General features: G+C 55.5%; 1 long non-coding RNA gene across 2 annotated transcripts; it reads left to right on the plus strand.

Annotated features, from left to right (window-relative positions):
* The first annotated feature begins 696 nt into the window (after positions 1-696).
* Positions 697-26683, plus strand: LOC144602624 (uncharacterized). 2 transcript variants are annotated; one of them, XR_013548469.1, is made up of 2 exons: positions 697-1431; positions 26458-26683. It is a non-coding gene; the product is annotated as an uncharacterized LOC144602624 (long non-coding RNA). The 2 variants fall into 2 exon arrangements; XR_013548468.1 differs by lacking the exon at positions 697-1431 and adding an exon at positions 8313-8560.
* The last annotated feature ends 561 nt before the right edge of the window (positions 26684-27244 follow it).

Consider the following 27244-nt stretch of genomic DNA (forward strand, 5'->3'; position numbering starts at 1 on the left):
ATGGAGGGTGTGTTGTAGATCAGTCACTGTATTCACAGTCCAGGTCGAGTGTTTGCAGATCCGTTCCTGCAAGAAGTTATCTTGAGCATGCGTGTTACCCTGGGGAGTCATCTTGTTGAGGAGCTGCGGTTTAGTCTGTAACCTTGCATCCCCGTGCTCATTAAACTTAGCTTGAAGTTAATAACTTGGTGTTATTCTTACAACTTCATGGAGGGTGTGTGAGAGATAGAGGGTGATGGTGTGAGTGTGCAGTGGAGAGAGTGTAAATGAGATGGAATTGTGTTAGATGGAGGGAGTATGAGTTGGAGTGTGAATGGTTGCAAGAACTCGATCCTCACCATGGACTCTGGTGCTCCTCTCCCACCCTCTCTAACCAGCTCCTCTGGTCCCAGTCACCATCACCCCTCCCCTCCACTGCTCCCACTACCGTCCAGGGCACCTTCCTCACTACCTCAAATACCTTTCCCCACTAACCAGTGAGAGCAGAACTCCTTTCCCACAAACAGCTGAGCCTTATTTCTGCATTTGTCAAAAATAAATAGATTAATTCACACAGAATTGGAGCCCAGTGAAAAAAGTTTTTAAAAAAAATCTTGTCTTTGATGATGTTGAATCGTTGCAGAGACAGGGAATTTGACCTGTCCTCAGTGACTCTTATAAACTTCTCCAGGTGTATCATAGAAAGCGAACTGTTGGGTTGCATAACAGCTTGGTTTGGGAACAGCTCTGCCCAAGAGTGTCAGAAATTGCAGAGTTGTGGATGTTGCCCAGTCCATCACACAGACCAGACTTCCCATCATTGACTATATCTACACTTCAGGCTGCCTCGGAAAAGCAGCCAACATGATCAAAGACGTCGCACCAGGTCATTCCATCTCCGACCTAACAGATTAAACAGAAGTTCGCACCACCAGACTCAGAAACAGCATCTTCCCCACTGTTCTCAGGCTTCTGAATGGTCCTTCCATAAGCTAGGCCACTGTTGGATTCACCTCTACCCCACTGTGGACATTGGAGTCTGTCTGTGGAACGTGTTTGCTCCAATGCTGAGAACTATACACTGTCCGTTGTACTTGAGTGTGAACTGATTATATCTATATCTAGTATTATAGTATTTATATACAGCATGCAAAACAAAGCTTTTCACTGTACCTCAGCACACGTGACAATAATAAACCCAAACGCAGCAGCAGCAGCAGCAGCAAGCGTCCCCACTCCCTGCTGCAGAGGCAGATGCAGCAACAATGCAGCTCACCCCCAGGATGGACTCGCTGTGCACAAGGCGAGCGAGAGGCAAGGCTGTGAGGGACGGGGCGTTGACAGCTGGATCCCCGTCAGTCCACCGCAGGTTCCTCCCTCACGGCACCCACTTAATCTCAGGGTCCGGGTCATCATACATCTCCATCAGCTGAAGCCCAGAGAAGAGCAAAGGTGAGTTACTGCAAGAGTGGGGATGAAGGGAGAGAGGGGGGAGCGAGTGGGGGGGGGGGGAAATGGGAAAAAGAGAGAGAGCGAGAGGGGGAGAGGGAGAGGGAAGAGAGAGGATGGAGGGAGGAGGGAGAGTGAGAGGGGGTGGAGAGAGAGGGGAAATGAGGAGAGGGAGGCAGAGGGGGGGGAGAGAGGGGAGGAGGCTAGGGAGAGAGGGTGACGTGGGGAGAGTGAAGGGGACGAGGGGAGAGAGAGGGGGATGAGGGGAGAGAGAGGGGAACGAGGGGAATGAAAATACTGAGGAAATATGGAGGGTAAGGGAGCTGCTCCCTTCAGTGAGGGCAGACAGTGAGGGAGTTCAGTCCATCTCTCTCTCTCTCCCTCCACCTCGTACTGTTTTCTCACCTTTGCACGGAGAGCTTCCATCACTTCATCGTCACTCATCTCCCCTTCCACTGTCACCTTTATCTCAATCCACTGGTTGTCTTCATCTGAATACAACAGCCCAACATCAACAAGGAGATCAGAGTCAGGTTGAATGTGGCTGAGACGATGTCTTCCCTGCTCTCTCTTTTCTAATCTATGTTCCTTTCAGTCATTCACCATGAAAACGCCCTTCCACCCGACCTGCCGTGAGGATCAAGGTACCCCTTTCTCCGCCCCTATTTTTGCTCCCCTGATTTCCTTCTTAAGGAGAGGGGGGAGGGGGGAAGGGAATGGGGGGAGGGGGAGGGGAGGGGAGAGGGGGGAGTGGAGGGGGGGAGGGGGGGCTTTTCCTTACAGCGACGCTCCAGCGACTCCAACCTCCCCTCCCTCCAGACTCCCCACCCTCCATCTCACCTTACTCTCCATGTCAACACCACACACCTTCCATCCTCCTATACTCCATCCTTCCCCCACACCACACTTCTACCTCTGCCCACCACCCTCTCCGCCCTCCCTCCACCACCCCACACTCAATCCTCCCCCGCGACAGACCTCACATCCCCCACTCCAGACTCCTCCTCCCCCCTGCAGCCCACCATCCCCCCACTCCAGCCCACCTCCCCCCCACTCCACACCCCCTCCTCTCCAAACCCCTCCTCCCTCCACTCCATCACCCCTCCTCCCTCCACTCCATCACCCCTCCTCCCTACATTCCACTCCTCGATACCTGAGCTTGTATCTGGTTCTGGGATGGTGGAAATATCCTCCCGGGATTCGGGTGTTGTTTCCTGGATTTCCTCAGTTGGTACGGAGGTTGGATCTGTAATAAAGTGTGGACAGGCAGTGCGTGTAGTGGGGAAATAATCCAGCAGCTCTGTGGGATGGAAGGAGACCGAAGTGCGTGGTGACACGAGTCTCTGGTGACCCCAATTGTCCAGCCGCCTCCTGCACCATGTATCCTGACACCTCTCCTTGCATTCCCTCACTCCAGTTCTCCCTGGATTCCTTGCAGTCTAACCTTCATATCCCTCAGAATCCTCTCCAACAACTTACCTCCCACTGATTTCAGGATCTGTTCTATGGCTTTTCCTTGCAGCCCATCTTAAATAGAGGTGCAATATCAGCCACTCACCAGTCACCCGGCACTTCACCCATGTATAACGATGATCCTACAATTTCTCCCCCAGCTTCCCACAGTATCCTCGGATATATCCGATCAGGCCCGGGAGATTTATTAGGTTCATATGCCTAAGGACGTCCAGCATCACTGACATATGGACTGTCATTCAGACATCACCATTAACTGTACCAAGTTCCCACTTTTCATGTCATTCACCATTTTAAAAACAGGATAAATACCCGTTGAGGACACTGCCCATCTCCTGGCCGACAGACAGATGGTTTCTGAGGGTCAGTATTCTCTCTCTAGTTGCACTCTTTCTATTAATGCACGTCAATTTATTTGGATTCCCTGGTGGTTAGATTACAATTGGTGAGAATAGGTGACAACACATCCTCCACCATAATTCCCAACACTGGTGTCCTGCAAGTATGCATTCCATGTCTTTAACTGTGCCCCTGCACACTGAAGACTATGCAACAAAGGTCTGCTTTAACTCCATCTTCAAGTTTGCAGATGACACTAGTGTGGAGGCAGTAGATAAAGAGCTTAGTAACATGGAGTTAATATAGTAAGGAATTGCGGAGTTCTGATTGTGGCCCAGTTCACCGCACAGACCAGATTCCCCACCATTGACTCCATCTCCACTGAAGCTGCTTCTGGAAAGCAGACAATACAATCCAGTGTCTTCTCCTTGCTCCCGTTGGCCAGAAGATACTGCAACTTGTAAACGCACAACTCCAGTCTCAGTAACAACTACTTTGCCTCCGTTATCTGACTTCTGAACGGTCTTTCCATGAGCGAGGGAACTGTCCCGATACTCCAACCTACCTCACTGCAGTTTGGAATTTCACTCTGGGACAGTAAAGGTACAATGATGAGAATAATATTCTGCATATTTTTCTTTTCACTTCACCTTTTGTATTTGGCTTGGTTATATCCATGTGTAATATTGTCAATGTTAAATTTTGTCCCATTTGATGAGATAGTATTTCTGAATAAGTTACAATAATAAACCTAAACCTCCATTTCACTTCAGGTCAGACACTTGCCACTCATCTCGTGAACATCATGTTTCTCATTCTTTATGCCGTTTATCTCCTTCGGGCCCATAACACCAGCTGTTGTGTTGCTCTGGTCTATTCCTCATTCACAACCCAGCCCTGCTCCAAACCTCAGATCATAATCCATCTCAGAGGCCTCCAATCCACCCCACTAACCACTTAAATCTATTTCACCATCAAACTCCATGTGGTTCCCTAAACCAATCTCAATCCCAGGAGGATTGTTGGTCAATGCAGAGCAACACTGACTTCTCCAAAAGCTGTCTACAGGGTTAATGAGAACAAGTGATAACGTGTGAGGGGGCTTGGTACCTGAGGATGTGTCTCCCACTGGGACAGAAGACGGTTCCTGGGTGGATTCTCCAGTCAATGATCCATGGGCCTGTTCCACCGTCGACATCTGGCGACCTGGAATAAAGAAAGAGACACGGGAACGTGGCAACGCCTCAACAGCTCATCAGACTGGGAGAAGAATTTGGGAATTAGAGGATTGGTTCTGTGCAGATCGCAGCATCATCCAGTCTCTTCACCCACTCTCCCTTGGAAATGTCTGTCACTCCACGTCACTCCCCCAGCCTGAGTCGGGATGAATTTCAGGAACTGGTCATGGAGACCAGCATTCCCTTCCATGGGACACCTCCTCTTGCATTCCCCCCTCCATCGTACTCCAGCCCCCCCTCACTCCAGACTCCAGCGTTCCCTTCCATGGGACACCTCCTCTTTCATTCCCCCCTCCATCGTACTCCAGCCTCCCCTCACTCCAGACTCCAGCGTTCCCTTCCATGGGACACCTCCCCTTGCATTCCCCCCTCCCACCCCTTGATGCCTCCCCTCACTGCAGACTCATAATCCCATTTCAAACTTCCTTCCCCAATCCAAACTCCCTCCTCCCCCACTCCAAACACCCACCTACCCAGCTCCAGATCTCCTCCTCTCCAGTCCAGATTATCACCTTCCTCTCTCTCCAGATTCCCTCAAGCCCTACTCCCTCTCTTCATATCAATATTTCTCTCAGGACCCCCTACCCTACTCTTTCCCCATGAGCACAATGATATGGTGCAAGAACTTGCTCCAATGATCCCTCTATCAATACCTGAACTTGTATCTGGCTCTGGGACGGTGGACAAATCCTCTCGGGGTCCTGGTGTTTCCTGGGGTTCTTCAGTTGGTACGGAGGCTGGATTTGTAATAAAGTGTGGACAGACAATGAGTGTAGTGGGGAAATAATCCAGCAGCTCTGCGGGATGGAAGGAGAATGGCGACACCAGTCTCTGGTGATCCCAGTTGTCCAGCCCTCTGCTGCACCATGTATCCTGACACCTCCCCTTGTATTCCCTCTCCCCACTCCAGCCTCCCCTCACTCCAGACTCCCTCCTAATCTCACTTTACACTCCCACCAACATAACACTCCCTCCTCTCCCCCACACCGTGGTCCCTCCTCCCTCACTCCACGCTCCTTCCACACTCACCCCACTCCCAATCCTCCACCACCCCACTCTCTCTCCTCCCCACCACCCTCACCCTGCACCCTCACCCCACAAACCTCCTCCCAAACCACTCTCCATCCAGCCTCGCCCCTCGCCCCACTCCACCCACCAACCCTGTTGCATGCTCCCTCCTCGTCCTCCTGCGATCCTGCTGGGTGTACGGAGTTTGTACTTTCTCCCCGGAACCTGTGTGGGGTTTCTAATGGATTTCCGGTTTTACCCCCACACTCCAATCCACAGGTTCACATATACATTGGCTTGGCATAATTGGAAAATTGTCCCAAATGTGCGGGAATTGCTGGTAGGTCCGGATTCGGTGAGCTGAAGGGCCTGTTTCACAGCTGTATCTCTAAACTAAACCAAACTGAACTAAAATTCCCTCTCCAGGGACTCCAGCCTCCCCTCCCTCCAGACTCCCCACCCTCCATCTCACTTTACTCTCCCTGTCAACACCACACAACTTCCATCCCCCTGGACTCCATCCTTCTCCACCCCACAGTTCTACCTCTGCCCACCACCCTCTCCGCCCTCCCTTCACCACCCTCTCTCACCTCTGCTCACCCCTCCCCACACGCCCAGACACTCGCTCCTCGCCCTCAGCCCACATCCCCCCTCCCAAACACCAACCCCCTCCTCTTCCGGCCCCTGCTTCCTCCTCCCCCACCCCACTCTCCTTCCCCCACACACTTCCTCCACTCAAGGCCCACGCTTCCTCCTCCACGCACATCATTCTCCCTCCTCCCAAACCCCACCCTCACTACCCCCAAACCCCGCACTCCCCACCCCGCACTCTCCACACTCCCCAACCCCTCACACTCTCCACACTCCCCAAGCACCTGCGCTCCCAAACCCCCCGCGCTCCCAAACCCCCCGCAGTCCCCCACTCCCGCGCTCCCCACCCCCAAACCTCGCACTCCCTCCCCCCAAACCCCACCCAACGCACACATTGGCTTCCACCACCCCACACTCAATCCTCCCCGCGCCAGACCTCACATCCCCCGCTCCAGACTCCTCCTCCCTCCTGCAGTCCACCACCCCCCCACTCCAGTCCACCACCCCCCCCACTCCACACCCCCTCCTCCCTCCACTCCACACCCCTCCTCCCTCCACACCATCACCCCTCCTCCCGCCACACCATCACCCCTCCTCCGTACATTCCTCTCCTCGATACCTGAGCGTGTATCTGGTTCTGGGATGGTGGACAAATCCTCCCGGGGTTCGGATGTTGTTTCCTGGGGTTCCTCAGTTGGTACGGAGGCTGGATCTGTAATAAAGTGTGGACAGACAGTGGGTGGAGTGGGGTAAATAATCCAGCAGCTCTGTGGGGTGGAAGGAGACCGAAGTGCGTGGTGACACGAGTCTCTGTTGACACCAATTGTCCAGCCGCCTCCTGCACCGTGTATCCTGACACCTCTCCTTGCATTCCCTCACTCCAGACTCCCTCCTAACCCCACTTTACACTTGCCCCAATACCCACTTTACACTTGCCCCCACCGTGAAGTTCCTGACTTGACTTCGGAAAATGCACCACCTTGTACTTATCGGCACCAAACGTCATTCTCCATTCCAGAGTGCACTTGCACAACTCAACAAGCTCCTGCTGCCCTGTGATATCCAGCTTCATTCTCCACGATGTGACTTACAGATTCCAGTATTATCCGAAAACTTACTAATCATGCCTTGTACTTTCTCATCTAAATCATTCATATAAACCACAAACAGCGACTCCAGCCTCCCCTCCCTCCAGACTCCCCACCCTCCGTCTCACTTTACTCTCCCTGTCAACACCACAGCTGTCTACAGGGTCAATGAGGACAAGTGATAATGTGTGAGGGGGCTTGGTACCTGAGGATGTGTCTCCCACTGGGGCAGAAGATGGTTCCTGGGTGGATTCTCCAGTCAATGATCCATGGGTCTGTTCCCCCGTCGACATCTGGAGAACTGGGATAAAGAAAGAGACCCGGGGGTGTGGCAACACCTCAACAGCTCATCAGACTGGGAGAAGCGTTTGTGAATTAGAGGATTGGTTCTGTGCAGATAGCAGCATCATCCAGTCTCTTCACCCACACTCCCTTGGAAATGTCTGTCACTCAACAGCCTGTGTCGAGAGGAATTGGACACCTCCCCTTGCATCCCCCCTCCCTCATACTCCAACCTCCCATCACTCCAGATTCCAGCGTTCCCTTCCATGGGACACCTCCCCTTACACCCCCCCCCCGCCCCCAGACTCCAACCTCCCTTCACTCCAGACTCCAGCTTTCCCTTACATGAGACCACTTGCATTCCCTCCCTCCCCCTGGACTCCAGCTTCCCGTCACTCCAGACTCCAGGGTTCTCTTCCATGCAGACCTCCCAACATTTGATTTTACAAATTCATAATTTTGATGTCCAAAATTCTGAATTTTACATCAAAATTCATAATATGGCGCGTAATGCAACTATTCAGCAAAAAAAGGCATGCACGCCAAATGCGCGTACGCGTTGCGTTACGTTCATGTGTTCTTGAACGATATGTACAATGTCAGGCCTATCATGAGTATATTCTGCCATTTATAGAAAGGGTATTGAACAGAAATAATTTTTACAACACAAAGAAAAAATTGTTTTGTTTTGAATTTTCTATTTTGCCTTTTCCTTACGAATCCCAATTCTATTGACTGAGCAAATCAAACATCTCTTACTAACTATGTACCATAGAAATCGTACTGTTAGGTTGCATGGCATATTGGTTTGGGAATAGCTCTGCCCTAGATAGGAAGAAATTGTGCAGTTTTGGATGTAGACCAGATTCCCCGCCATTGACTCCATCTCCACTGAAGCTGCTTCTGGAAAGCAGACAATACAATCCAGTGTCTGCTCCTTGCTCCCGTTGGCCAGAAGATACAGCAACTTGTAAACGCACAACTCCAGTCTCAGTAACAACTACTTTGCCTCCGTTATCTGACTTCTGAACGGCCTTTCCATGAGCGAGGGAACTGTCCCGATACTCCAACCAACCTCACTGCAGTTTGGAATTTCACTCTGGGACAGTAAAGGTACAATGATGAGAACAATATTCTGCATATTTCTCCTTTCACTTCACCTTTTGCATTTGGCTTGGTTATATCCATGTGTAATATTGTCAATGTTAAATGTTGTCCCATTTGATGAGATAGTATTTCTGAATAAGTTACAATAATAAACCTAAACCTCCATTTCACTTCAGGTCAGACACTTGCCACTCATCTCGTGAACATCATGTTTCTCATTCTTTATGCCGTTTATCTCCTTCGGGCCCATAACACCAGCTGTTGTGTTGCTCTGGTCTATTCCTCATTCACAACCCAGCCCTGCTCCAAACCTCAGATCATAATCCATCTCAGAGGCCTCCAATCCACCCCACTAACCACTTAAATCTACTTCACCATCAAACTCCATGTGGTTCCCTAAACCAATCTCAATCCCAGGAGGATTGTTGGTCAATGCAGAGCAACACTGACTTCTCCAAAAGCTGTCTACAGGGTTAATGAGAACAAGTGATAACGTGTGAGGGGGCTTGGTACCTGAGGATGTGTCTCCCACTGGGACAGAAGACGGTTCCTGGGTGGATTCTCCAGTCAATGATCCATGGGCCTGTTCCACCGTCGACATCTGGAGACCTGGAATAAAGAAAGAGACACGGGAACGTGGCAACGCCTCAACAGCTCATCAGACTGGGAGAAGAGTTTGGGAATTAGAGGATTGGTTCTGTGCAGATACCAGCATCATCCAGTCTCTTCACCCACTCTCCCTTGGAAATGTCTGTCACTCCACGTCACTCCCCCAGCCTGAGTCAGGATGAATTTCAGGATCTGGTCATGGAGACCAGCATTCCCTTCCATGGGACACCTCCTCTTGCATCCCCCCCCTCCATCGTACTCCAGCCCCCCCCCTCACTCCAGACTCCAGCGTTCCCTTCCATGGGACACCTCCCCTTGCATTCCCCCCTCCCACCCCTTGATGCCTCCCCTCACTGCAGACTCATAATCCCATTTCAAACTTCCTTCCCCAATCCAAACTCCCTCCTCCCCCACTCCAAACACCCACCTACCCAGCTCCAGATCTCCTCCTCTCCAGTCCAGATTATCACCTTCCTCTCTCTCCAGATTCCCTCAACCCCTACTCCCTCTCTTCATATCAATATTTCTCTCAGGACCCCCTACCCTACTCTTTCCCCATGAGCACAATGATATGGTGCAAGAACTTGCTCCAATGATCCCTCTATCAATACCTGAACTTGTATCTGGCTCTGGGACGGTGGACAAATCCTCTCGGGGTCCTGGTGTTTCCTGGGGTTCCTCAGTTGGTACGGAGGCTGGATTTGTAATAAAGTGTGGACAGACAATGAGTGTAGTGGGGAAATAATCCAGCAGCTCTGCGGGATGGAAGGAGAATGGCGACACCAGTCTCTGGTGATCCCAGTTGTCCAGCCCTCTGCTGCACCATGTATCCTGACACCACCCCTTGTATTCCCTCTCCTCACTCCAGCCTCCCTCACTCCAGACTCCCTCCTTAGCTCACTTTACACTCCCACCAACATAACACTCCCTCCTCTCCCCCACACCGTGGTCCCTCCTCCCTCACTCCACGCTCCTTCCACACTCACCCCACTCCCAATCCTCCACCACCCCACTCTCTCTCCTCCCCACCACCCTCACCCTGCACCCTCACCCCACACACCTCCTCCCAAACCACTCTCCATCCAGCCTCGCCCCTCGCCCCACTCCACCCACCAACCCCGTTGCAGGCTCCCTCCTCGTCCTCCTGCGATCCTGCTGGGTGTACGGAGTTTGTACTTTCTCCCCGGAACCTGTGTGGGGTTTCTAATGGATTTCCGGTTTTACCCCCACACTCCAATCCACAGGTTCACATATACATTGGCTTGGCATAATTGGAAAATTGTCCCAAATGTGCGGGAATTGCTGGTAGGTCCGGATTCGGTGAGCTGAAGGGCCTGTTTCACAGCTGTATCTCTAAACTAAACCAAACTGAACTAAAATTCCCTCTCCAGCGACTCCAGCCTCCCCTCCCTCCAGACTCCCCACCCTCCATCTCACTTTACTCTCCCTGTCAACACCACACAACTTCCATCCCCCTGGACTCCATCCTTCTCCACCCCACAGTTCTACCTCTGCCCACCACCCTCTCCGCCCTCCCTTCACCACCCTCTCTCACCTCTGCCCACCCCTCCCCACACGCCCAGACACTCGCTCCTCACCCTCAGCCCACATCCCCCCCTCCCAAACACCACCCCCTCCTCTTCCGGCCCCTGCTTCCTCCTCCCCCACCCCACTCTCCTTCCCCTGCACACTTCCTCCACTCAAGGCCCACGCTTCCTCCTCCCCCCACATCATGTTCCCTCCTCCCAAACCCCACACTCACTACCCCCAAACCCCGCACTCCCCACCCCACACTCTCCACACTCCCCAACCCCTCACACTCTCCACACTCCCCAACCCCCCACACTCTCTACACTCCCCAAGCCCCTGCGCTCCCAAACCCCCCGCGTTCCCAAGCCCCTGCGCTCCCAAACCCCCCGCGATCCCAAGCCCCCCGCAGTCCCCCGCCCCCCCACTCCTGCGCTCCCCACCCCCAAACCTCGCACTCCCTCCCCCCAAACCCCACCCAACGCACACATTGGCTTCCACCACCCCACACTCAATCTTCCCCGCGCCAGACCTCACATCCCCCGCTCCAGACTCCTCCTCCCTCCTGCAGTCCACCACCCCCCCACTCCAGCCCACCACCCCCCCCACTCCACACCCCCTCCTCCCTCCACTCCACACCCCTCCTCCCTCCACACCATCACCCCTCCTCCGTACATTCCTCTCCTTGATACCTGAGCGTGTATCTGGTTCTGGGATGGTGGACAAATCCTCCCGGGGTTCGGATGTTGTTTCCTGGGGTTCCTCAGTTGGTACGGAGGCTGGATCTGTAATAAAGTGTGGACAGACAGTGGGTGGAGTGGGGTAAATAATCCAGCAGCTCTGTGGGGTGGAAGGAGACCGAAGTGCGTGGTGACACGAGTCTCTGGTGACCCCAATTGTCCAGCCGCCTCCTGCACCGTGTATCCTGACACCTCTCCTTGCATTCCCTCACTCCAGACTCCCTCCTAATCACACTTTACACTTTCCCCAATACCCACTTTGCACTTGCCCCCACTGTGAAGTTCCTGACTTGACTTCGGAAAATGCACCACCTTGTACTTATCGGCACCAAACGTCATTCTCCATTCCAGAGTGCACTTGCACAACTCAACAAGCTCCTGCTGCCCTGTGATATCCAGCTTCACTCTCCACGATGTGACTTACAGATTCCAGTATTATCCGAAAACTTACTAATCATGCCTTGTACTTTCTCATCTAAATCATTCATATAAACCACAAACAGCGACTCCAGCCTCCCCTCCCTCCAGACTCCCCACCCTCCGTCTCACTTTACTCTCCCTGTCAACACCACAGCTGTCTACAGGGTCAATGAGGACAAATGATAATGTGTGAGGGGGCTTGGTACCTGAGGATGTGTCTCCCACTGGGGCAGAAGACGGTTCCTGGGTGGATTCTCCAGTCAATGATCCATGGGTCTGTTCCCCCGTCGACATCTGGAGAACTGGGATAAAGAAAAAGAGACCCGGGAGTGTGGCAACACCTCAACAGCTCATCAGACTGGGAGAAGCGTTTGTGAATTAGATTGGTTCTGTGCAGATAGCAGCATCATCCAGTCTCTTCACCCACACTCCCTTGGAAATGTCTGTCACTCAACAGCCTGTGTCGAGAGGAATTGGACACCTCCCCTTGCATCCCCCCTCCCTCATACTCCAACCTCCCATCACTCCAGATTCCAGCGTTCCCTTCCATGGGACACCTCCCCTTACACCCCCCCCCCCGCCCCCGGACTCCAACCTCCCTTCACTCCAGACTCCAGCTTTCCCTTACATGGGACCACTTGCATTCCCTCCCTCCCCCCGGACTCCAGCTTCCCGTCACTCCAGACTCCAGGGTTCTCTTCCATGCAGACCTCCCAACATTTGATTTTACAAATTCATAATTTTGATGTCCAAAATTCAGAATTTTACATCAAAATTCATAATATGGCGCGTAATGCAACTTTTCAGCAAAAAAAGGCATGCACGCCAAATGCGCGTACGCGTTGCGTTACGTTCATGTGTTCTTGAACGATATGTACAATGTCAGGCCTATCATGAGTATATTCTGCTATTTATAGAAAGGGTATTGAACAGAAATATTTTTTAAAACACAAAGAAAAAATTGTTTTGTTTTGAATTTTCTATTTTGCCTTTTCCTTACGCATCCCAATTCTATTGACTGAGCAAATCAAACATCGCTTACTAACTATGTACCATAGAAATCGTACTGTCAGGTTGCATGGCATATTGGTTTGGGAATAGCTCTGCCCCAGATAGGAAGAAATTGTGCAGTTGTGGATGTAGACCAGATTCCCCTCCATTGACACCATTTATTCTTTATGCCGTTTATCTCCTTCGGGCCCATAACACCAGCTGTTGTTTTGCTCTGGTCTATTCCTCATTCACAACCCAGCCCTGCTCCAAACCCCAGATCATAATCCATCTCAGAGGCCTCCAATCCACTCCACTAACCACTTAAATCTACTTCACCATCAAACTCCATGTGGTTCCCTAAACCAATCTCAATCCCAGTCTTCCTCCTCCCCCCACATCATGCTCCCTCCTCCCAAACCCCACCCCCACTACCCCCAAACCCCGCACTCCCCACCCCACACTCTCCACACTCCACAACCCCCCACACTCCCCAAACCCCGCACTCCCCACCACACACTATCCACACTCCCCAAGCCCCGGCGCTCCCAAACCCCCCAAGGCACCGCGCTCCCCACCCCCCGCGCTCCCACCCCCCCCACGCGCTCCCAAACCCCCCGCGCTCCCAAACCTCCCGCGCTCCCAAAACCCCGCGCTCCCAACCCCCCCGCGCTCCCAAACCCCCCGCGCTCCCAAACCCCCCGCGCTCCCAAACCCCCCGCGCTCCCAACCCCACTCTCCACACTCACAACCCCCCGCGCTCCCCGCCCCCAAACCTTGCACTCCCTCCCCCCTAACCCCACCCAACGCACACATTGGCTTCCACCACCCCACACTCAATCCTCCCTCGCGCCAGACTCCTCCTCCCCCCTGAATCCCACCACCCCCTCTCCAAACCCCCTCCTCCCTCCACTCCATCACCACTCATCCCTCCACACCATCACCCCTCCTCCGTACATTCCACTCCTCGATACCTGAGCTTGTATCTGGTTCTGTTACGGTGGGCAAATCCTCCCGGGGTTCGGATGTTGTTTCCTGGGGTTCCTCAGTTGGTACGGAGGCTGGATCTGTAATAAAGTGTGGACAGACAGTGGGTGCAGTGTGGAAATAATCCAGCAGCTCTGTGGGATGGAAGGTGTCCGAAGTGCGCGGTGACACCAGTCTCTGGTCCAGCCGCCTCCTGCACCATGTATCCTGACACCTCCCCTTGCATTCCCTCACTCCAGACTCCCTCCTAATCCCACTTTACACTTTCCCCAATACCACACCTTCCTCCACATCTCTGCACTCCACCCTCCTCCACCCTAGACTCCCTCCTCCCCAAGCCCCTCTCCATATAACCTCACTCCGTACTCCCTCCTCTCCCCAGGGAGGCGAGGGTAAGGGGAGGGGGTAGAGGGGGAAGGAGGTGGGTCTGGGGGAGAGGAGGATGGCGGTGGGTCTGGGGAGAGGGGGAGGGGGAGGCGGGGGGGAGTGAGGGAGCTGTGTAGGACGTTGGAGGTGGGGGGGCAAGGTGAGGTGGGAACGAGAGGAAGGAGGTGCTACAGCGGGAGTTTAGAGAGTTGGGAAAAGCACTGAGAAGTAGGACGTCGAAGGTAGTTATCTCTGGACTGCTACCGGTACCTCGTGCTGGTGAGGCCAGGAACAGAGAGATAGAGGGTATGAATTTATGGCTGAGGGGCTGGTGCAGAGAGCAGGGATTTAGATTTCTGGACCACTGGGATCTCTTCTGGGCTAGGGGTGACTTGTACAAAAGGGACGGGTTGCATCTTAACAGCAGGGGGACAAACATTCTGGCAGGCAGGTTTGCTAGTGTGACACCTGTGGCTTTAAACTAAGTAGTGGGGGGGAGGGGTTAACAAATTGTGAATATGAAGATGAGGTAAAAGGGAATACAGGAGATATTGCAAAAGACTCTCGGAAGAATGGGAACAGAAGTTCTAGAGCGGAAAAGAAATTAAGGGCAGGGCCAATTGTGAACGATGTGAGAGGGGAGGTAAATACAGAAGTTAAAGTGTTGTACTTAAATGCACGTAGTATAAAAAATAAAGTGGATGAGCTTGAGGCTCAGTTAGTCATGGGCAAGTATGATGTTGTAGGGATCACTGAGACATGGCTACAAGAGGACCAGGGCTGGGAACTGAATATTCAGGGGTACACAACGTATAGAAAAGACAGACAGGTGGGCAGAGGGGGTGGGGTTGCTCTGATGGTAAGGAATGATATTCATTCCCTTGCAAGGGGTGACATAGAATCAGGAGATGTTGAATCAGTATGGATAGAAATGAGAAATTGTAAGGGTAAAAAGACCCTAATGGGAGTTATCTATAGGCCCCCAAACAGTAGCCTCGACATAGGGTGCAAGTTGAATCAGGAGATAAAATTGGCGTGTCAAAAATGTAATGCTACGGTGGTTATGGGAGATTTCAACATGCAGGTAGACTGGGAAAATCAGGTTGGAAATGGACCCCAGGAAAGAGAGTTTGTAGAGTGCCTTCGAGATGGATTCTTAGAACAGCTTGTACTGGAGCCTACCAGGGAGAAGGCAATTCTGGATTTAGTGTTGTGTAATGATCCTGATCTGATAAGGCAACTAGAGGTAAAAGAGCCATTAGGAGGCAGTGATCACAACATGATAAGTTTTACTCTGCAAATGGAAAGGCAGAAGGGAAAATCGGAAGTGTCGGTATTGCAGTATAGCAAAGGGGATTACAGAGGCATGAGGCGGGAGCTGGCCAAAATTGATTGGAAGGAGGCCCGAGCAGGGAAGACGGTAGAACAGCAATGGCAGGTATTCCTGGGAATAATGCAGAGGTTGCAGGATCAATTTATTCCAAAGAGGTGGAAAGACTCTAAGGGGAGTAAGAGACACCTGTGGCTGACAAGGGAAGTCAGGGACAGCATAAAAATTAAGGAGAGGAAGTATAACATAGCAAAGAAGAGTGGGAAGACAGAGGATTGGGACTATTTTAAAGAGCAACAAAAGTTAACTAAAAAGGCAATACGAGGAGAAAAGATGAGGTACGAGGGTAAACTAGCCAATAATATAAAGGAGGATAGCAAAAGTTTTTTTAGGTACGTGAAGAGGAAAAAAATAGTCAAGGCAAATGTGGGTCCCTTGAAGACAGAAGCAGGGGAATTTATTATGGGGAACAAAGAAATGGCAGACGAGTTAAACCGTTACTTTGGATCTGTCTTCACTGAGGAAGATACACACAATCTCCCAAATGTTCTAGGGGCTGGAGAACCTAGGGTGATGGAGGAACTGAAGGAAATCCACATTAGGCAGGAAATGGTTTTGGGTAGACTGATGGGACTGAAGGCTGATAAATCCCCAGGGCCTGATGGTCTGCATCCCAGAGTACTTAAGGAGGTGGCTCTAGAAATAGTGGAAGCATTGGAGATCATTTTTCAATGTTCTATAGATTCAGGATCAGTTCCTGTGGATTGGAGGATAGCAAATGTTATCCCACTTTTTAAGAAAGGAGGGAGAGAGAAAACGGGTAATTATAGACCAGTTAGTCTGACATCAGTGGTGGGGAAGATGCTGGAGTCAATTATAAAAGACGAAATTGCTGAGCATTTGGATAGCAGTAACGGGATCATTCCGAGTCAGCATAGATTTACGAAGGGGAAATCATGCTTGACAAATCTACTGGAATTTTTTGAGGATGTAACTAGGAAAATTGACAAGGGAGAGTCAGTGGATGTGGTGTACCTCGACTTTCAGAAAGCCTTCGACAAGGTCCCACATAGGAGATTAGTGGGCAAAATTAGGGCACATGGTATTGGGGGTAGGGTACTGACATGGATAGAAAATTGGTTAACAGACAGAAAGCAAAGAGTGGGGATAAATGGGTCCCTTTCGGAATGGCAGGCAGTGACCAGTGGGGTACCGCAAGGTTCGGTGCTGGGACCCCAGCTATTTACGATATACATTAATGACTTAGACGAAGGGATTAAAAGTACCATTAGCAAATTTGCAGATGATACTAAGTTGGGGGGTAGTGTGAATTGTGAGGAAGATGCAATAAGGCTGCAGGGTGACTTGGACAGGTTGTGTGAGTGGGCGGATACATGGCAGATGCAGTTTAATGTAGATAAGTGTGAGGTTATTCACTTCGGAAGTAAGAATAGAAAGGCAGATTATTATCTGAATGGTGTCAAGTTAGGAGGAGGGGGAGTTCAACGAGATCTGGGTGTCCTAGTGCATCAGTCAATGAAAGGAAGCATGCAGGTTCAGCAGGCAGTGAAGAAAGCCAATGGAATGTTGGCCTTCGTAACAAGAGGAGTTGAGTATAGGAGCAAAGAGGTCCTTCTACAGTTGGACCGGGCCCTGGTGAGACCGCACCTGGAGTACTGTGTGCAGTTTTGGTCTCCAAATTTGAGGAAGGATATTCTTGCTATGGAGGGCGTGCAGCGTAGGTTCACTAGGTTAATTCCCGGAATGGCGGGACTGTCGTATGTTGAAAGGCTGGAGCGATTGGGCTTGTATACACTGGAATTTAAAAGGATGAGGGGGGATCTTATTGAAACATATAAGATAATTAGGGGATTGGACACATTAGAGGCAGATAACATGTTCCCAATGTTGGGGGAGTCCAGAACAAGGGGCCACAGTTTGAGAATAAGGGGTAGGCCATTTAGAACGGAGATGAGGAAGAACTTTTTCAGTCAGAGGGTGGTGAAGGTGTGGAATTCTCTGCCTCAGAAGGCAGTGGAGGCCAGTTCGTTGGATGCTTTCAAGAGAGAGCTGGATAGAGCTCTTAAGGATAGCGGAGTGAGGGGGTATGGGGAGAAGGCAGGAACGGGGTACTGATTGAGAGTGATCAGCCATGATCGCATTGAATGGCGGTGCTGGCTCGAAGGGCTGAATGGCCTCCTCCTGCACCTATTGTCTATTGTCTAACTCCGACTAGGGTTGGAGTGGGAGGCAGGGAGCAGGAGGTTGGGTGGTTACAGAAAGATTACCCATGTCGCCGCTGACAAGGAACAAAATCCCGCTGCTCTCTAACTCTCCCAGTGCCCGACCGTTCACTGTGAAGTTCCTGACTTGACTTCGGAAAATGCACCACCTTGTACTTATCGGCACCAAACGTCATTCCCCATTCCAGAGTGCACTTGCACAACTCAACAAGCTCCTGCTGCCCCTGTGATAACCAGCTTCACTCTCCACCATATGACTTACAGATTCCAGTATTATCCGAAAACTTACTAATCATGCCTTGTACGTTCTCATCTAAATCATTCATATAAACCACAAACAGCAGTGGGCCCAGCACTAATCCCTGAGCAGGACTCCCAGTCAAAATAAACCCACAACCTTCCACCACCACCCTCTGCTTCCCAAACACCACCCGCCCCCCCTCCTCTTCCGGCCCCTGCTTCCTCCTCCCCCCCCCACTCTCCTCCCCCCACACACTTGCTCCACTCAATGCCCACGCTTCCTCCTCCCCACATCATGCTCCCTCCTCCCAAACCCCACCCTCACTACCCCCAAACCCCGCACTCCCCACCCCACACTCCCCACACTCCCCAAGCCCCCCACGCTCCCAAACCCCCCGCGCTCCCAAACACCCCGCGCTCCCAAACCCCCCGCGCTCCCAAACCCCCCGCGCTCCCAAACCACCCGCTCTCCCAAACCCCCCGCGCTCCCAAACCCCCGCGCTCCCAAACCCCCGCGCTCCCAAACCCCCCGCGCTCCCAAACCCCCCGCGCTCCCATACCCCCGCGCTCCCAAACCACTCGCGCTCCCAAACACCCCGCGCTCCCAAACCCCGCACTCCCCACCCCACACTCCCCACTCCCCAAGCCCCCCACGCTCCCAAACCCCCCACGCTCCCAAACACCCCGCGCTCCCAACACACCCGCGCTCCCAACCCCCCCGCGCTCCCAAACCACCCGCTCTCCCAAACCTTCCGCGCTCCCAAACCCCCCGCGCTCCCAAACCCCCGCGCTCCCAAACCCCCCGCGCTCCCAAACCCCCCGCGCTCCCAAACCCCCGCGCGTCCAAACCCCCCGCGCTCCCAACCCCCCCGCACTCCCAAACCCCCCGCGCTCCCAACCCCCCCGCGCTCCCAACCCCCCGCGCTCCCAAACCAACCGCGCTTCCAAACCTCCCGCGCTCCAAAACCCCCGCGCTCCCCAACCCCCCGCGCTCCCACCCCCCCGCGCTCCCAACCCCCCCGCGCTCCCAAACCACCCGCGCTCCCAAACCTTCCGCGCTCCCAAACCCCCCGCGCTCCCAAACCCCCCGCGCTCCCAAACCCCCGAGCTCCCAAACCCCCCGCGCTCCCAAACCCCCCGCGCTCCCAAACCCCCGTGCGTCCAAACCCCCCGCGCTCCCAAACCCCCCGCGCTCCCAAACCCCCCGCGCTCCCAAACCCACGCGCGTCCAAACCCCCCGCGCTCCCAAACCCCCCGCGCTCCCAAACCCCCCGCGCTCCCAACGGCCCCGCGCTCCCAACCCCCCCGCGCTCCCAACCCCCCGCGCTCCCAAACCACCCGCGCTCCCAAACCTCCCGCGCTCCCAACCCCCCCGCGCTCCCAACCCCCCGCGCTCCCAAACCACCCGCGCTCCCAAACCTCCCGCGCTCCCAACCCCCCCGCGCTCCCAACCCCCCCGCACTCCCAAACCACCCGTGCTCCCAAACCCCACGCGCTCCCAAACCCCCCGCGCTCCCAAACCCCCCGCGCTCCCAAACCCCCCGCGCTCCCAAACCCCCCGCGCTCCCAAACCCCCCTCGCTCCCAACCCCCCCGCGCTCCCAACCCCCCCACGTTCCCAACCCCCCCGCGCTCCCAAACCCCCGCCCTTCCCACCCCCTCTTAAACCTCGCACTCCCTTCCCGCAAACCCCACCCAACGCACACATTGGCCTCCCCCACCCCACACTCAATCACCCCCGCGCCAGACCTCACATCCCACACTGCAGACCGCTCCCCCGCTCCAAACCCCTCCTCCCCCCACTCCAGCCCACCTCCTCCCCCCACTCCAGCCCACCTCCCCCCCCCACTCCAGCCCACCTCCCCCCCCCACTCCAGCACACCTCCCCCCCACTCCAGCCCACCTCCCCCCCACTCCAGGCCACCTCCCCCCCACTCCAGGCCACCTCCCCCACACTCCAGCCCACCTCCCCCCCCACTCCAGCCCACCTCCCCCCCACTCCAGCCCACCTCCCCCCCACTCCAGCCCACCTCCCCCCCACTCCAGGCCACCTCCCCCCCACTCCAGCCCACCTCCCCCCCACTCCAGGCCACCTCCCCCCCACTCCAGGCCACCTCCCCCACACTCCAGCCCACCTCCCCCCCCACTCCAGCCCACCTCCCCCCCACTCCAGCCCACCTCCCCCACACTCCAGCCCACCTCCCCCCCCACTCCAGGCCACCTCCCCCACACTCCAGCCCACATCCCCCCACTCCAGCCCATCTCCCCCCCACTCCAGGCCACCTCTGCTCCCCCCGCGCCCCCCAACCCCCCGCGCCCCCCAACCCCCCGCTCTACCCAAACACCCGGGTTCCCCACACACCGCGCTCCCCACGCCCAAACCTTGCACTCCCTCCCCCCAAACCCCACCCAACGCACACATTGGCCTCCACCACCCCACACTCAATCCTTCCCCTGCTCCAGACCTGACATTCCACACTGCAGACCGCTCCCCGCTCCAGATTCCTCCTCCCACCCACTGCAGCCCACCTCCTCCCCCACTCCAGCCCACCACCCCCCACTCCAGCCCACCCCCACTCCAGCCAACCCCACCACTCCACCCCAACCCCCCCCACCACCCCCCACCTCCTCCCCCACTACAGCCCACCTCTGCTACATGCCAGACCCCTCCTGCCCAACTACATCCCACCTCCTTCCCATTTCAGACACCTCCTGCCCCACTCCAGCCCACTGATCCTCACACCACATCGCCACCACCTCTCTCTATCATTCCAGATCCCCTCAACCCCTACTCTCGCCTCCTTCTACCCTGTTGTCAATATTTCTCTCATCCCCCTATCCTAGTTCCCCCCCACAACTGTGGTGCAAGACCCTCTTCCAACAATCCCTCCATTGATACCTGAGCTTGTATCTGGTTCTGAGACAGTGGACAAATCCTCCCGGGGTTCGGCTGTTGTTTCCTGGGGTTCCTCAGTTGGTACGGAGGCTGGATCTGTAATAAAGTGTGGACAGACAGTGGGTGGAGTGGGGAAATAATCCAGCAGCTCTGCGAGATGGAAGGAGACCAAAGTACACAGCGACACCAGCCCCAGAACCACGGGCCACAGTCTTAGAATAAATGGAGGCCATTTAAAACTGAGGTGAGAAGGAACATTTTCACCCAGAGAGTTGTGAATTTGTGGAATTCTCTGCCACAGAGGGCAGTGGAGGACAAATCACTGGATGGATTTAAGCGAGAGTTAGATAGAGCTCTAGGGGCTCGTGGTATCAAGGGATATGGGGAGAAGGCAGGCACGGGTTACTGATTGTGGACGATCAGCCATGATCACTATGAATGGCGATGCCGGCTCGAAGGGCCGAATGGCCTCCTCCTGCACCTATTTTCTGTTTCTATCTTTCTCTCCTGCACCGTGTATCCTGACACCTCCCCTTGTATTCCCTGTCCCCCACTCCAGCCTCCCCTCACTCCAGCCTCCCCTCACTCCAGCCTCCCCCCACTCCAGCCTCCCCTCACTCCAGCCTCCCCTCACTCCAGCCTCCCCTCACTCCAGCCTCCCCCCACTCCAGACTCCCCTCACTCCAGACTCCCCTCACTCCAGACTCCCCTCACTCCAGCCTCCCCTCACTCTAGCCTCCCCCCACTCCAGACTCCCCTCACTCCAGACTTCTTCCCAATCCCACTTTACATTCCCCCCCCACACCACACTCTCACTCCCCACAACCCCACACACTCACCCCCCCCACACCACACTCTCACTCCCCCAACCCCACACTCTCACTCCCCCAACCCCACACTCTCACTCCCCCCAACCCCACACTCTCACTCCCCCAACCCCACTCTCACCTCCCCACACCACACTCTCACTCCCCCCAACCCCACACTCTCACTCCCCCCAACCCCACACTCTCACTCCCCCAACCCCACACTTTCACTCCCCCCAACCCCACACTCTCACTCCCCCAACCCCACTCTCACCTCCCCACACCACATTCTCACTCCCCCCAACCCCACACTCTCACTCCCCCCAACCCCACACTCTCACTCCCCCCAACCCCACACTCTCACTCCCCCAACCCCACACTCTCACTCCCCCAACCCCACACTCTCACTCCCCCAAACCCCACTCTCACCCCCCCCAACCCCACACCCACCCACACCACAATCTCACTCCTCCCCCAACACCACACTCTCACCCCCCCAACACCACACACTCACCCCCCCACACCACACACTCACCCCCCCACACCACACACTCACCCCCCTCAACACCACACTCTCACCCCCCCAACCCCGCACACTCACTCCCCCCCAACACCACACTCTCACTCCCCCCACACCACTCTCACCCCCCCACACCACACTCTCACTCCCCCACACCACACTCTCACTCCCCCCAACACCACACTCTCACTCCCCCCAACACCACACTGCCCCCACACACCACACTCACCCCCCCAACACCACACTTTTGCCCCCCAACACCACACACTCACCCCCCTCAACACCACACTCTCACCCCCCCAACCCCGCACACTCACTCCCCCCCCACACCACACTCTCACCCCCCCACACCACACTCTCACTCCCCCACACCACACTCTCACTCCCCCCAACACCACACTGCCCCCACACACAACACTCACCCACCCAACACCACACTTTTGCCCCCCAACACCACACACTCACCCCCCCAACCCCACACTCACCCCCCAACCCCACACTCTCACTCCCCCCAACCCCACACTCTCACTCCCCCAACCCCACACTCTCACTCCCCCAACCCCACACTCACTCCCCCAAACCCCACTCTCACCCCCCCCAACCCCACACCCACCCACACCACAATCTCACTCCTCCCCCAACACCACACTCTCACCCCCCCAACACCACACACTCACCCCCCCCCCACACCACACACTCACCCCCCCACACCACACACTCACCCCCCTCAACACCACACTCTCACCCCCCCAACCCCGCACACTCACTCCCCCCCAACACCACACTCTCACTCCCCCCACACCACTCTCACCCCCCCACACCACACTCTCACTCCCCCACACCACACTCTCACTCCCCCCAACACCACACTCTCACTCCCCCCAACACCACACTGCCCCCACACACCACACTCACCCCCCCAACACCACACTTTTGCCCCCCAACACCACACACTCACCCCCCTCAACACCACACTCTCACCCCCCCCAACCCCGCACACTCACTCCCCCACCACACCACACTCTCACCCCCCCAATACCACACTCTCACCCCCAACACCACACTCTCACTCCCCCCCAACACCACACACTTACCCCCCCACACCACACACTCACCCCCCCAATACCACACTCTCACCCCCAAACACCACACTTTTGCCCTCCAACACCACACTCTCACCCCCCCAACACCACACTCTCACTCCCCCCCAAAACCACACACTCACCCCCCCCCACACCACACACTCACCCTCCCACCACACTCTCACCCCCCCCACACCACACTCACCTCCCCAACCCACTCTCCATCCACCCCCACCCTACACTCCCTCCTCCCTCAACCCCCTCTCCCTCTACCCTCACCCCTTGTTCCCTCATCCCACCAACCCTGTTGCACGCACGCTCCTCGCACCAGCCCACCCCTCCTCCCTCCATCCTCCACATGTCGGCCACCTCCAACCCCACGCTCTGGCCTCCCCCTACTCCAGACCCCTTCCCACCCCACTACCCCACCACACCACACTCTCACCCCCCAGACCATTTCTCCCCAATCCAAACTCCATCCTCCCCCAATCTAGACCCCTACTCCTCACTCAAGTCCCCGCCTCCACACTTCAGACCCCCTACCTCATTCCCCCTGTTCCAGACCCTCTCCCCACTCTAGAAGACCATTTTCTCCCTATCTCTCCAGATCCCCTCAACTGCTACTCTCTCCTCCCTCTCCCTGGGGTTAATATTTCTCTCGTCCCCCTATCCTACTCTTCCTCCACTGGCACGAGGCTTTGAGGCAAGAAACTGTTCTAACAATCCTTCCCTCGATACCTGATATTGCATCTGGTTCTGGGACAGTGGACACATCCTCCCGGGGTTCGGCTGTTGTTTCCTGGGGTTCCTCAGTTGGTACGGAGGCTAGATCTGTAATAAAGTGTGGACAGACAGTGGGTGTAGTGGGGAAATAATCCAGCAGCTCTGTGGGATGGAAGGTGTCCGAAGAGCACGGTGACACCAGTCTCTGGTGACTCCAATTGTCCAGCCCTCTGCTGCACTGTGTATCCTGACACCTCCCCTTGTATTCCCTCCCCTACTCCAGTCTCCCCTCACTCAGGACTCCTAATCCCACTTTACACCCCCCCCCCCAACACAACACACCCTCCTCCCTCACTCCACGCTTCGTCCACACTCACCCCGCTCTCAATCGTCCCCATCCAACTCTCTCTCCTCCCCAACACCCTCTCCCTCCACCCACACACCTCCTCCCAAACCACTCTCCATCCAGCCTCACCACTCGCTTCCTTCACTCCACCAACCAACCCCGTTGCACGCTCTCTCCACATCCCCAGCCCAACCCCTCCTCTTTAACCCCACCCTCCCTCCCTCCCCCCACCCTCCCTCCCTCCCCCCACCCCATCCTCTCCCCACCCCACACGTTAAACTCCAACGAACCGACTCTATCCTCCCTCTTATCCAGACCTCTCCCCTCGCTCCAAACATCATCCTCCCCACACCCCAGACCCCTACTCATCACTCCAGACCCCCTCCTCCCACACTACAGACTCCCCTCCCCCCACTCCAGATCCTCCTCCCCGTTCCAAATCCAACTCTCCCCACTCCAGAACCCATCCCACTCTTCCCCCACTCCACACTACCCTCTCACTCCAGATCCCCTCAACCCCTACTCTCCCCTCCCTCTCCCTGGTGCCAATGGTCCTCTTGTCTCCCAATCCTACTCTTCCCCCACTGGCATGATGCTTTGGTGCAAGACCCTGTCCCAATGATCCCTCCCTTGATACCTGAGCTTGTTCCTGGTTCTGGGACGGTGGACAAATCCTCCTGGGGTTCGGGTGTTGTTTCCTGGGGTTCCTCAGTTGGTCCGGAGGCTGGATCTGTAATAAAGTGTGGACAGACAGTGGGTGTAGTGGGGAAATAATGCAGCAGCTCTGTGGGATGGAAGGTGTCCGAAGTACACGGCAACACCAGTCTCTGGTGACCCCAATTATCCAGCCCTCCCCTGCACCGCATATCCTGACACCTCCCCTTGTGTTCCCTCTCCCTCTCTCCAACCTCCCCTCACTCCAGACTCCTTCCTATTCCCACTTTACACTTCCCCCAACACCACACTGTCCTCTCCCATCTCGTGCTCCCTCCGCCCTCAATCAACGCCCCTTTCTCCCTCAACCCCCCCAACCTCCCCCACCACACACTCTCTCCTCCCCAAACCCCTCACCCTGCACCCTCACCCCACACACATCCCCCATCCCCTCTGCATCCACTTTCACCCCACACCTCTCCCAACACCCTCACCATCTAGCCTCACCCCTCACTCCCTTCACTCCACCCACCAACCCCTCTGCAAGCTCTTTCCTGACCTCCAGCACACCCCCTCCCTAACCCCACACTCCCTCCCTCTTTCCCCCTACCTCACATTGCGTGCTCTTCCCACCTCACACGTTCACCTCCGTCAACCCTACACTCTATCCTTCCCCTACACCAGACCCATCCCCCACTCCAGATTCTTCCTCCCTCCTCCAAACGTCACCCTCCCCCCACTCCAGACCCTCTCCCCTGACTCCAGACCCATCCCCTCACTCCACACCCCTACTCCTCACCCCAGACATTCTACACCACACTACATTCACCCCACTCCAGAGCCCCCCCCCCGATCCAAACCTCATCCTCCCCACTCCACACGCCCTCCTCCCTGTCTAAGGACGACCATCTCCTTCCTCTCGCTCCAGATCCCCTCAACCTCTACTCTCTCCTCCCTCTCCCCTGTGTCAATATTTTTTGTCCCCCTATCCTACTCTTTCCCGTGAAGGTTTGGTGCAAGAACTTGTTCCAATGATCCACCCATCGATACCTGAGCTTGTATCTGGTTCTGGGACGGTGGACAAATCCTCCCGGGGTTCGGGTGTTGTTTCCTGGGGTTCCTCAGTTGGTACGGAGGCTGGATCTGTGATAAAGTGTGAACAGACAGTGGGTGTAGTGGGGATGGAAGGAGACCGATGTAGACCAGCAGTTGTTGGGGAGTGTCCAGCCCTCGCCCGCATCAATCTGCTCTGCTCCACTCTCCCTCCACTCCATCATTCCAGCCGTTGCCCCGTGCTCTCCGCCAGTCTCTCGGCCCTCTATACCATTGACTCCATCTACACTTCACGCAGCCTCGGCAAGACAACCAACATGATCAAGGACCAGTCTCACTTCTGACACTCCCTCTCCTTCCCTCTCCCATCAGGCAAGAGGTACAGAAGTGTGAACACACACCTCCAGATCCAGGAACAGTTTCCTCCCAGCTGTTATCAGGCAACTGAATCATCCTGTCGCCAACAAGAAGTGGCCCTGACCGAACAACTACCGCATTGAAGACCCTCAGACGGTTTTTAATCGGATTTTACTACATCTTGATCAAAATGTTATTTCTTTAATCCGGTATCAATACAATGTGAACTCCTTGAATGTAATCATGTATAATCTATTTACTGACAGGATCGCACGCAACAAAAACACCCTAACGTCACCCCACCCCAACCCTCACCCCTCCCCCGCCCAACCCTCACCCCACCCCCACCCCCACCCCAACCCTCACCCCACCCCAACCCTCACCCCACCCCCGCCCCCACCCCAACCCTCACCCCACCCCCACCCCAACCCTCACCCCACCCCACCCCCACCCTCACCCCACCCCACCCCAACCCTCACCCCACCCCCGCCCCCACCCCAACCCTCACCCCACCCCCACCCCCGCCCCAACCCTCACCCCACCCCCGCCCCAACCCTCACCCCACCCCCACCCCACCCCAACCCTCACCCCACCCCACCCCAACCCTCACCCCACCCCACCCCAACCCTCACCCCACCCCACCCCAACCCTCACCCCACCCCCGCCCCCACCCCAACCCTCACCCCACCCCCACCCCAACCCTCACCCCACCCCCACCCCAACCCTCACCCCATCCCCGCCCAACCCAACTCACGCTCCCCAACCTAACCTCCCCCCGCCCCAACCTCCCCCGCCCCAACTT

The sequence above is a fragment of the Rhinoraja longicauda genome, chromosome 19 (assembly GCF_053455715.1).
Source record: "Rhinoraja longicauda isolate Sanriku21f chromosome 19, sRhiLon1.1, whole genome shotgun sequence".
NCBI lineage: Eukaryota > Metazoa > Chordata > Chondrichthyes > Rajiformes > Arhynchobatidae > Rhinoraja > Rhinoraja longicauda.